This window comes from Oncorhynchus keta, unplaced genomic scaffold (genome assembly GCF_023373465.1).
Source record: "Oncorhynchus keta strain PuntledgeMale-10-30-2019 unplaced genomic scaffold, Oket_V2 Un_contig_3905_pilon_pilon, whole genome shotgun sequence".
NCBI lineage: Eukaryota > Metazoa > Chordata > Actinopteri > Salmoniformes > Salmonidae > Oncorhynchus > Oncorhynchus keta.
In genome coordinates, this window is record NW_026287494.1 from 10,418 (window position 1) to 22,885 (window position 12,468).

At 48.1% G+C, this 12,468-nt stretch overlaps 1 pseudogene; it reads right to left on the bottom strand.

Moving 5' to 3' along the window:
- Positions 1–1,389: 1,389 nt before the first annotated feature.
- On the bottom strand, positions 1,390–12,405 carry LOC127924273 (palmitoyltransferase ZDHHC3-like; annotated as a pseudogene).
- Positions 12,406–12,468: the final 63 nt, after the last annotated feature.

Consider the following 12,468-nt stretch of genomic DNA (forward strand, 5'->3'; position numbering starts at 1 on the left):
GAAGGGGAGGGAGAGACACAGAGAGAGAGGGAAGAGAGAAGGGGAGGGAGAGACAGAGAGAGAGGGAGCAGAGAGAGACACAGAGAGAGGGAGCAGAGAGAGACACAGAGAGAGGGGGAGGGAGAGACACAGAGAGAGGGGAGGGAGAGACACAGAGAGGGGGAGGGAGAGACACAGAGAGGGGGAAGACACAGAGAGAGGGAGGAGAGAAGGGGGAGGGAGAGACAGAGAGAGAGGGAGCAGAGAGAGACAGAGAGAGAGGGAGCAGAGAGAGACACAGAGAGAGGGGGAGGGAGAGACACAGAGAGAGGGGAGGGAGAGACACAGAGAGGGGGGGGAGAGACACAGAGAGGGGGGAAGACACAGAGAGAGAGGGAGGAGAGAAGGGGGAGGGAGAGACACAGAGAGGGAGGGAGGAGAGACACAGAGAGGGGGGAAGACACAGAGGGAGGGAGGAGAGAAGGGGAGGGAGAGACACAGAGAGAGAGGGAGGAGAGAAGGGGAGGGAGAGACACAGAGAGAGGGAGGAGAGAAGGGGAGGGAGAGACACAGAGAGAGAGGGAGGAGAGAAGGGGGAGGGAGAGACACAGAGAGAGAGGGAGGAGAGAAGGGGAGGGAGACACAGAGAGGGAGGGAGGAGAGAAGGGGAGGGAGAGACACAGAGAGAGAGGGAGGAGAGAAGGGGAGGGAGAGACACAGAGAGAGAGGGAGGAGAGAAGGGGAGGGAGAGACACAGAGAGAGAGGAGGAGAGAAGGGGGAGGGAGAGACACAGAGAGAGAGGGAGGAGAGAAGGGGAGGGAGAGACACAGAGAGAGAGGGAGGAGAGAAGGGGGAGGGAGAGACACAGAGAGAGAGGGAGGAGAGAAGGGGGAGGGAGAGACACAGAGAGAGAGGGAGGAGAGAAGGGGAGGGAGAGACACAGAGAGAGAGGGAGGAGAGAAGGGGAGGGAGAGACACAGAGAGAGAGGGAGGAGAGAAGGGGAGGGAGAGACACAGAGAGAGAGGGAGGAGAGAAGGGGAGGGAGAGACACAGAGAGAGAGGGAAGAGAGAAGGGGGAGGGAGAGACACAGAGAGAGAGGGAAGAGAGAAGGGGAGGGAGAGACAGAGAGAGAGGGAGCAGAGAGAGACACAGAGAGAGGAGCAGAGAGAGACACAGAGAGAGGGGAGGGAGAGACACAGAGAGAGGGGGAGGGAGAGACACAGAGAGGGGGAGGGAGAGACACAGAGAGGGGGAAGACACAGAGAGAGAGGGAGGAGAAGGGGGAGGGAGAGACACAGAGAGAGAGGGAGGAGAGAAGGGGAGACAGAGAGGGGGGGAGACAGAGGGGGACAGTGTGATTCAGAAAACCAGAACAAATCAACAGCATACATAAGAGTGAAAAACAGGCACGTTTGAAACGTTTTATTGTAGATACATTTTTCTCTGCAACTCCACTTGACTTTTGTTCCCAAGCAACATAAAAAATAACTGTGGCAATATAGAAGTGATGAAGTTGTTCAGAGTTATGAGGGATTACAATCACGTTCAGCATTGTCAAGGAGTGTTGTGGAGGAGAGTCAGGGTGAGGTGGAGGGATGGGGTGGTTCACACACACCTCTGTCTCAGAGTCTGTTTTACCCCCGGGTGGCTAAGCTCAGACCACATACTGGTAGGATTCAGCCTTCCCATGGGCCTTGCCAGGTCGGGTCAACGGGACAAACCAGAATATGGAGAAGGGGTGTCCAAATACCGCCTTCGTGTTCATCCACTTAGTTTTTTTACCCCATCTTCTCTCCTCCTTTTTCAACTGTTCTATGCCCTGGAAAAACGAGACACAACCAAACTTCAGTGGACTGTGAACCAATCAAACTTCTTCCTCCCTGATTGACATTCTGACTGACTAATCACAGGACTCCCTTTGCTTTTTTCCTTGTGATTTAAAACCACTCTTTCAAATCTAAAGTTACAAAGTGGCTTAAGTTATGACTAAATGACCACAGGCTAATGTACAGACTAAATGACCACAGGCTAATGTACAGACTAAATGACCACAGGCTGATGTACAGACTAAATGACCACAGGCTGATGTACAGACTAAATGACCACAGGCTGATGTACAGACTAAATGACCACAGGCTGATATACAGACTAAATGACCACAGGCTAATGTACAGACTAAATGACCACAGGCTAATGTACAGACTAAATGACCACAGGCTGATATACAGACTAAATGACCACAGGCTGATGTACAGACTAAATGACCACAGGCTGATATACAGACTAAATGACCACAGGCTAATGTACAGACTAAATGACCACAGGCTAATGTACAGACTAAATGACCACAGGCTGATGTACAGACTAAATGACCACAGGCTGATGTACAGACTAAATGACCACAGGCTGATATACAGACTAAATGACCACAGGCTAATGTACAGACTAAATGACCACAGGCTAATGTACAGACTAAATGACCACAGGCTGATATACAGACTAAATGACCACAGGCTAATGTACAGACTAAATGACCACAGGCTAATGTACAGACTAAATGACCACAGGCTGATGTACAGACTAAATGACCACAGGCTGATGTACAGACTAAATGACCACAGGCTGATATACAGACTAAATGACCACAGGCTAATGTACAGACTAAATGACCACAGGCTAATGTACAGACTAAATGACCACAGGCTAATGTACAGACTAAATGACCACAGGCTAATGTACAGACTAAATGACCACAGGCTAATGTACAGACTAAATGACCACAGGCTAATGTACAGACTAAATGACCACAGGCTAATGTACAGACTAAATGACCACAGGCTAATGTACAGACTAAATGACCACAGGCTAATGTACAGAGCATTCGGAAAGTATTCAGACCCCTCAACTTTTTCCACATTTTGTTACGTTACAGCCTCATTCTAAAATTAATAAAATACAAATCCTCAATCTACACACAATACCCCATAATGACATCACAATACCCCATAATGACATCACAATACCTCATAATGACATCACACTACCCCATAATGACATCACAATACCCCATAATGACAAAGCAAAAACAGGTTTAGAAGTTTTATGCAAACGTATAAAAACTAAAAAATATCACCTTTACGTAAGTATTCAGACCCTTTAGTCAGTACTTTGTTGAAGCACCTTTGGCAGCGATTAGACTCAAGTCTTCTTGGGTATGATGCTACAAGCTTGGCACACCTGTATTTAGGGAGTTTCTCCCATCCTTCTCTGCAGATCCTCTCAAGCTCTGTCAAGTTGGATGGGGAGTGTCTATTTTCAGGTCTCTCCAGAGATGGTAGATTGGGTTCAAGTCCGGGCTCTGGCTGGGCCACTCAAGAACATTCAGAGACTTGTCCCGAAGCCACTCCTGCGTTGTCTTGTCTGTGTGCTTAGGGTCGTTGTCCTGTTGGAAGGTGAACCTACGCCCCAGTCTGAGGTCCTGAGTGCTCTGGAGCAGGTTTTCATCAAGGATCTCTGTACTTTGCTCTGTTCATCTTTCCCTTGATCCTGACTAGTCTCCCACTCCCATGCTGCTGAAAAACATCCCCACAGCATGATGCTGCCACCACCATCATGCCACCACCATGCTTCACCACTTGGCCAGAAAATCTTGTTTCTCATGATCAGGGTCCTTTAGGGGCCTTTTGGCAAACTCAAGTGGGCTGTCTTGTGCCTTTTACTGAGGAGTGGCTTCCGTCTGGCCACTCTACCATAAAGTCCTGATTGGTGGAGTGCTGCAGAGATGGTTGTCCTTCTGGAAGGTTCTCCCATCTCCACAGAGGAACCCTTGAGCTCTGTCAGAGTGACCATCAGGTCGTTGGTCACCTCCCTGACCAAGGCCCTTCTCCCCGATTGCTCAGTTTGGCCGGGTGGCCAGCACAAGCAAGAGTCTTGGTGGTTCCAAACTTCTTCCATTTCAGAATGATGGAGGCCACTGTGTTCTTGGGGACCTTCAGTGCTGCATGAATGTTTTGGTACCCTTCCCCAGATCTGTGCCTCAAAACAATTCTGTCTCGGGGCTCTACGGACAATTCCTTCATGCACTGTCAACTGTGGGACTTTATATAGACAGGTGGGTGCCTTTCCAAATCATGTCCAATCAATTGATTTTACCACATGTGGACTCCAATCAAGTTATAGAAACATCTCAATGATGAACAATGGAAACAGGATGCACCTGACCTCCGTTTTGAGTCTCATAGCAAAAGGTCTGAATACTTATGTAAATAAGTAATATTTCTGTTTATTTTTAAATCAATTTTAGAATACAGCTGTAACGTAACAAAATGTGGAAAAAGGCCAAGGGTCTGAATACTTCCTGAATGGACTGTATTGACTAAGTGTCAACACACGGAGGTCTAATGAACATCCTTCCCCACTTGAGGCTCCATGAGAGAGAATACAGCCTTAGAAAATATAACTTCCAGGAATACACCCGGGCCCCGACTACGCCCACCCGGGGGCCCCCGACTACGCCCACCCGGGGCGCCCCGACTACGCCCACCCGGGGCCTGAAGTTGCAGACCAAAAATACGTCAGAGCAAGAAAGCAGAGTTAGTTTAGTTAGAGTTTTAAAGCACTAAACGTTGTACAGACATGCACACAGAGAGGTCTACAGTCTACTATAGAACAGACAGAGAGGTCTACAGTCTACTATAGAACACACAGAGAGGTCTACAGTCTACTATAGAACACACAGAGAGGTCTACAGTCTACTATAGAACACACAGAGAGGTCTACAGTCTACTATAGAACAGAGAGGTCTACAGTCTACTATAGAACACACAGAGAAGTCTACAGTCTACCATAGAACACACAGAGAGGTCTACAGTCTACCATAGAACACACAGAGGTCTACAGTCTACCATAGAACACACAGAGGTCTACAGTCTACCATAGAACACACAGAGGTCTACAGTCTACCATAGAACACACAGAGGTCTACAGTCTACCATAGAACACACAGAGAGGTCTACAGTCTACTATAGAAACACAGAGAGGTCTACAGTCTACTATAGAACACACAGAGAGGTCTACGGTCTACTATAGAACACACAGAGAGGTCTACAGTCTACTATAGAACACACAGAGAGGTCTACAGTCTACTATAGAACACACAGAGGTCTACAGTCTACTATAGAACACACAGAGAGGTCTACAGTCTACTATAGAACACACAGAGAGGTCTACAGTTACTATAGAACACACAGAGAGGTCTACAGTCTACTATAGAACACACAGAGAGGTCTACAGTCTACCATAGAACACACAGAGGTCTACAGTCTACTATAGAACACACAGAGAGGTCTACAGTCTACTATAGAACACACAGAGAGGTCTACAGTCTACTATAGAACACACAGAGAGGTCTACAGTCTACTATAGAACACACAGAGAGGTCTACAGTCTACTATAGAACACACAGAGAGGTCTACAGTCTACTATAGAACACACAGAGAGGTCTACAGTCTACTATAGAACACACAGAGAGGTCTACAGTCTACTATAGAACACACAGAGAGGTCTACAGTCTACTATAGAACACACAGAGGTCTACAGTCTACTATAGAACACACAGAGAGGTCTACAGTCTACTATAGAACACACAGAGAGGTCAACAGTCTACTATAGAACACACAGAGAGGTCTACAGTCTACTATAGAACACACAGAGAGGTCTACAGTCTACTATAGAACACACAGAGGTCTACAGTCTACCATAGAACACACAGAGAGGTCTACAGTCTACCATAGAACACACAGAGAGGTCTACAGTCTACTATAGAACACACAGAGAGGTCTACAGTCTACCATAGAACACACAGAGAGGTCTACAGTCTACTATAGAACACACAGAGAGGTCTACAGTCTACTATAGAACACACAGAGGTCTACAGTCTACCATTTACATTTACATTTAAGTCATTTAGCAGACGCTCTTATCCAGAGCGACTTACAAATTGACCATAGAACACACAGAGAGGTCTACAGTCTACCATAGAACACACAGAGAGGTCTACAGTCTACTATAGAACACACAGAGAGGTCTACAGTCTACCATTTACATTTACGTCATTTAGCAGACGCTCTTATCCAGAGCGACTTACAAATTGACCATAGAACACACAGAGAGGTCTACAGTCTACCATAGAACACACAGAGGTCTACAGTCTACTATAGAACACACAGAGGTCTACAGTCTACTATAAAACACACAGAGAGGTCTACAGTCTACTATAGAACACACAGAGAGTTCTACAGTCTACCATTTACATTTACGTCATTTAGCAGACGCTCTTATCCAGAGCGACTTACAAATTGACCATAGAACACACAGAGAGGTCTACAGTCTACCATAGAACACACAGAGAGGTCTACAGTCTACCATAGAACACACAGAGAGGTCTACAGTCTACTATAGAACACACAGAGATCTACAGTCTACTATAAAACACACAGAGAGGTCTACAGTCTACTATAGAACACACAGAGAGGTCTACAGTCTACTATAGAACACACAGAGAGGTCTACAGTCTACTATAAAACACACAGAGAGGTCTACAGTCTACTATAGATCACACAGAGAGGTCTACAGTCTACTATAGATCACACAGAGAGGTCTACAGTCTACTATAGATCACACAGAGGTCTACAGTCTACTATAGAACACACAGAGGTCTACAGTCTACTATAGAACACACAGAGGTCTACAGTCTACTATAGAACACACAGAGAGGTCTACAGTCTACTATAGAACACACAGAGAGGTCTACAGTCTACTATAGAACACACAGAGAGGTCTACAGTCTACTATAGAACACACAGAGAGGTCTACAGTCTACTATAGAACACACAGAGAGGTCTACAGTCTACTATAGAACACACATAGAGGTCTACAGTCTACTATAGAACACACAGAGAGGTCTACAGTCTACTATAGAACACACAGAGGTCTACAGTCTACTATAGAACACACAGAGAGGTCTACAGTCTACTATAGAACACACAGAGAGGTCTACAGTCTACTATAGAACACACAGAGAGGTCTACAGTCTACTATAGAACACACAGAGAGGTCTACAGTCTACTATAGAACACACAGAGAGGTCTACAGTCTACTATAGAACACACAGAGAGGTCTACAGTCTACTATAGAACACACAGAGAGGTCTACAGTCTACTATAGAACACACAGAGGTCTACAGTCTACTATAGAACACACAGAGGTCTACAGTCTACTATAGATCACACAGAGAGGTCTACAGTCTACTATAGATCACACAGAGGTCTACAGTCTACTATAGAACACACAGAGAGGTCTACAGTCTACTATAGAACACACAGAGAGGTCTACAGTCTACTATAGAACACACAGAGGTCTACAGTCTACTATAGAACACACAGAGAGGTCTACAGTCTACTATAGAACACACAGAGAGGTCTACAGTCTACTATAGAACACACAGAGAGGTCTACAGTCTACTATAGAACACACATAGAGGTCTACAGTCTACTATAGAACACACATAGAGGTCTACAGTCTACTATAGAACACACATAGAGGTCTACAGTCTACTATAGAACACACAGAGAGGTCTACAGTCTACTATAGAACACACAGAGAGGTCTACAGTCTACTATAGAACACACAGAGAGGTCTACAGTCTACCATAGAACACACAGAGAGGTCTACAGTCTACTATAGAACACAGAGAGGTCTACAGTCTACTAACTACATGGTTTATGACGGTTCAGTGAGAGGAAACTGATCCTCTCACACAGATGCACGTTTCTTCCTATCAGCAAGCCTTGAGCTGTTTCAAGTTGACTACTTCCTTTATAGTTGTGTGCTTATGCCATTACCTCTTTTGATATTGGCTATCCCTTGCATGCTGTTTGGTGGTATGAATAGACCCCAGGTCTCTCATTTGTGTCTCATTCCTCCTCCACGTCTATTCTGTATTCTCTCACTCCTCCTCTAATCCTTCTAACCCCCTTAAAAGATTTAGATGCACTATTGTAAAGTGGCTGTTCCACTGGATGTCATAAGGTGAATGCACCAATTTATAAGTCGCTCTGGATAAGAGCGTCTGCTAAATGACTTAAATGTAAATGTTTATATTAGAAAATGTCTGTTACTGTAGAAACAAGACTGGACTCATAGATCCCACTCAGAGATGATCCGACTACGAAGCAGAGCCTTCTCTATACACTCTTAGACACTAACTCCCACTTAAGTCCAATTTTCAGGACACTAAGTGAAAATTTCCACTCAAAGTGGAAGTTAGGATTCACCTCTGTACGGGTAAGCTGCTGTAGAGAGGTTAAGGTTCATAGGTCATACATACAGTAGATAAGCACCAAAGCAACAGCAGTTGGGAGCAGACTTGGCTTAAATACATTAGGTCAAATACTTGGCAGGTGCACTTGATGAAGTTTACCCGTACAAATGGAATAGGCCTAGCTGAAACGCCAAATGGAATAGTCCCAAAAGTGCAAACGCCACCCTGCACATCAGTCAAGCTATATAGAAGCACAAAACTAAAGCATGTTGACATAACATGATGCATTTAATCCAGGTCTGATGAAGAGGAGGAGGTGAAGGGGAGGAAGAGAGGAACATGTTTGGTCTTACGTACCGTCTCGTCTGTACAGATGGAATGGACCTGAGTCCCGAACATCACAGAGGTGAAGATGAGGAAGAGGAGGGCCTCAAAGCACAGGAGGATGAGGAGGATGACGGTCGCAGGAGGTGAGAAGGAACTGCACTCTGGGAGATGGAGTTCAGGAAGGAGGGGAGACACACGTTTACACTCACAGCACAGTGGAAGCAATATTTCTAGACGGGTTGATGCGCTCTAAGCAGCTGGATGCTTGGGGCGGCAGGGTAGCCTAGTGGTTAGAGCGTTGGACTAGTAACCGAAGGTTGCAAGTTCGAATCCCCGAGCTGACAAGGTACAAATCTGTCATTCTGCCCCTGAACAGGCAGTTAACCCACTGTTCCTAGGCAGTCATTGAAAATAAAATTTCTTCTTAACAGACTTGCCTGGTTAAATAAAGGTAAAATAAAAATTAAAAATGTTGTACATCACAGTCTTATCGGATAGATGACTGGGACGATGGCAAAGGTGAATAAAGAAGTCAGGATTCAGTTATGGCGTCATTGTTTTAGCACCATCGACTACGGCACAAACTTTTGGGGCTTTTCAAATGGAACAATATGCAGAGTTTATATCACACACACAGACAGTCGTACACTAACTGAGCAACATACTGTGGCACTGCAGAGTTATGTGGAAACAAGGAGACTCCATATTCTCTGAGCTTCTGGGAATAAACTACCTTCACAGAGAGGCCGCGCACGGCTCAGTGCCCAACAGAGAGGCAGCGCACGGCTCAGTGCCCAACAGAGAGGCCGCGCACGGCTCAGTGCCCAACAGAGAGGCCGCGCACGGCTCAGTGCCCAACAGAGAGGCCGCGCACGGCTCAGTGCCCAACAGAGAGGCCGCGCACGGCTCAGTGCCCAACAGAGAGGCAGCGCACGGCTCAGTGCCCAACAGAGAGGCAGCGCACGGCTCAGTGCCCAACAGAGAGGACGCGCACGGCTCAGTGCCCAACAGAGAGGCTGCGCACGGCTCAGTGCCCAACAGAGAGGCCGCGCACGGCTCAGTGCCCAACAGAGAGGCCGCGCACGGCTCAGTGCCCAACAGAGAGGCAGCGCACGGCTCAGTGCCCAACAGAGAGGCCGCGCACGCTCAGTGCCCAACAGAGAGGCAGCGCACGGCTCAGTGCCCAACAGAGAGGCAGCGCACGGCTCAGTGCCCAACAGAGAGGCAGCGCACGGCTCAGTGCCCAACAGAGAGGCCGCGCACGGCTCAGTGCCCAACAGAGAGGCCGCGCACGGCTCAGTGCCCAACAGAGAGGCCGCGCACGGCTCAGTGCCCAACAGAGGCCGCGCACGGCTCAGTGCCCAACAGAGAGGCCGCGCACGGCTCAGTGCCCAACAGAGAGGCAGCGCACGGCTCAGTGCCCAACAGAGAGGCGCGCGCACGGCTCAGTGCCCAACAGAGAGGCAGCGCACGGCTCAGTGCCCAACAGAGAGGCAGCGCACGGCTCAGTGCCCAACAGAGAGGCCGCGCACGCTCAGTGCCCAACAGAGAGGCCGCGCACGCGGCTCCAGTGCCCAACAGGACGGCCGCGCACGCTCAGTGCCCAACAGGAAGGCAGCGCACGGCTCAGTGCCCAACAGAGAGGCAGCGCACGGCTCAGTGCCCAACAGAGAGGCAGCGCACGGCTCAGTGCCCAACAGAGAGGCAGCGCACGGCTCAGTGCCCAACAGAAGGCAGCGCACGGCTCAGTGCCCAACAGAGAGGCAGCGCACGGCTCAGTGCCCAACAGAGAGGCAGCGCACGGCTCAGTGCCCAACAGAGAGGCAGCGCACGGCTCAGTGCCCAACAGAGAGAGGCAGCGCACGGCTCAGTGCCCAACAGAGAGGCAGCGCACGGCTCAGTGCCCAGCAGAGGCCGCGCACGGCTCAGTGCCCAACAGAGAGGCCGCGCACGGCTCAGTGCCCAACAGAGAGGCAGCGCACGGCTCAGTGCCCAACAGAGGCCGCGCACGGCTCAGTGCCCAACAGAGAGGCAGCGCACGGCTCAGTGCCCAACAGAGAGGCCGCGCACGGCTCAGTGCCCAACAGAGAGGCAGCGCACGGCTCAGTGCCCAACAGAGAGGCCGCGCACGGCTCAGTGCCCAACAGAGAGGCAGCGCACGGCTCAGTGCCCAACAGAGAGGCAGCGCACGGCTCAGTGCCCAACAGAGAGGCCGCGCACGGCTCAGTGCCCAACAGAGGCAGCGCACGGCTCAGTGCCCAACAGAGAGGCAGCGCACGGCTCAGTGCCCAACAGAGAGGCAGCGCACGGCTCAGTGCCCAACAGAGAGGCAGCGCACGGCTCAGTGCCCAACAGAGAGGCAGCGCACGGCTCAGTGCCCAACAGAGAGGCCGCGCACGGCTCAGTGCCAGTGGCCAGAAGGAATACCTGAGTGTCAGGAAGTACAAGGCGTCAAACTAAAAAGGACTGTTCTTTATGACTTTACTAGAGGAAGATTAACTAGGAGTTACTGAGATAGGTGGGTATTGGACAGTTTCCCCATGAGATGGGCGGGTATTGGACAGTTTCCCATGAGAAGGGTGGGTATGGCCTCATCTGATTTACTTCACTTCTGAGGGATAGGGGCACTATCTCATGGGCAGGTATTTACGTCCGGATGAGCGAGCCCAAAGTAAACTGCCTGCTACCCAGGCCCAGAAGCTAGGATATGCATATGCTGTTGGGTAGATTTGGATAGAAAACACTCTAAAGTTTCTAAATGTGTATTCAATTGGTTTTCTATGGGAAGCTCGATTTAATAGGAACCTGGTTGCAGTTCCCATGGCTTCCACTAGATGTCAACAGTCTTTAGAAATTGGTTGATGTTTTCTTTTGAGAAATGAGGAAGTAGGGCTGTTCTTTGTGAGTGTCAAGCCAAGTGGACTCTTCTCTTTGGTGCGCGTGAACTGGAGCGGGCTCCATGTTGTATTTATCCGGTATTGAACACGGTATATTCCGTCTTAAATTTGATCGATTATTTACGTTTTAGGATACCTGAGGTTGGATTAGGAACGTTGTTTGAAATGTTTGGACCAAGTTTACAGGTAATTTATTAGATACTTTGTCGTCATGTTGGGCGAGTTGAAACCAGTGTATTTCTGAATCAAACGCGACAAATAAATTCACATTTTTGGGACATAAAGAAGGACATTATTGAACAAAATTACCATTTGTGATGTTTCTGGGACATTTTGTAGTGCCAACAGAAGATGATCTTCAAAAGGTAAGGCATCAATTATATCGCTATTTCTGACTTTTGTCGCACACCTGCCTGGTTAAAATCAGATTTTCATGTGTATGTATGCGGAGGCGCTGTCCTCAGATAATCACATGGTCTGCTTTCGCCGTAAAGCCTTTTTGAAATCTGATACAGGGCCTGGGTTAACAAGAAGTTAAGCTTTATTTTGATGTATAACACTTGTATGTTTTATGAATTCTTATTATGAGTATTTCTGTTTTTGAAATTGACGCACTGCAATTTCACTAGATGTTGTCAAATCAATCCCGATAACGGCGGGAAGGGATCACTAAGAACACAACCAGACACCATTGTTATGGTTGACAGGAGCTGATTGAAAGATCATTGTGTTGTCATGAGATCTACATCAAACCAATGAGAAGCCAGGTAAAAATATTTTAAAAAGGTCAAAAGCACTTACTTGTCCAATCATCTTGACAGTACAGGAAGTGGAAGACCACCATCACCAGAGAGTGGAGGAGATGAGTGCGATGTACATCTGGAACACACAGACTCATGGTAAGACCGGGTACTACGGAACAGTTTCTCCATGAGATGGATG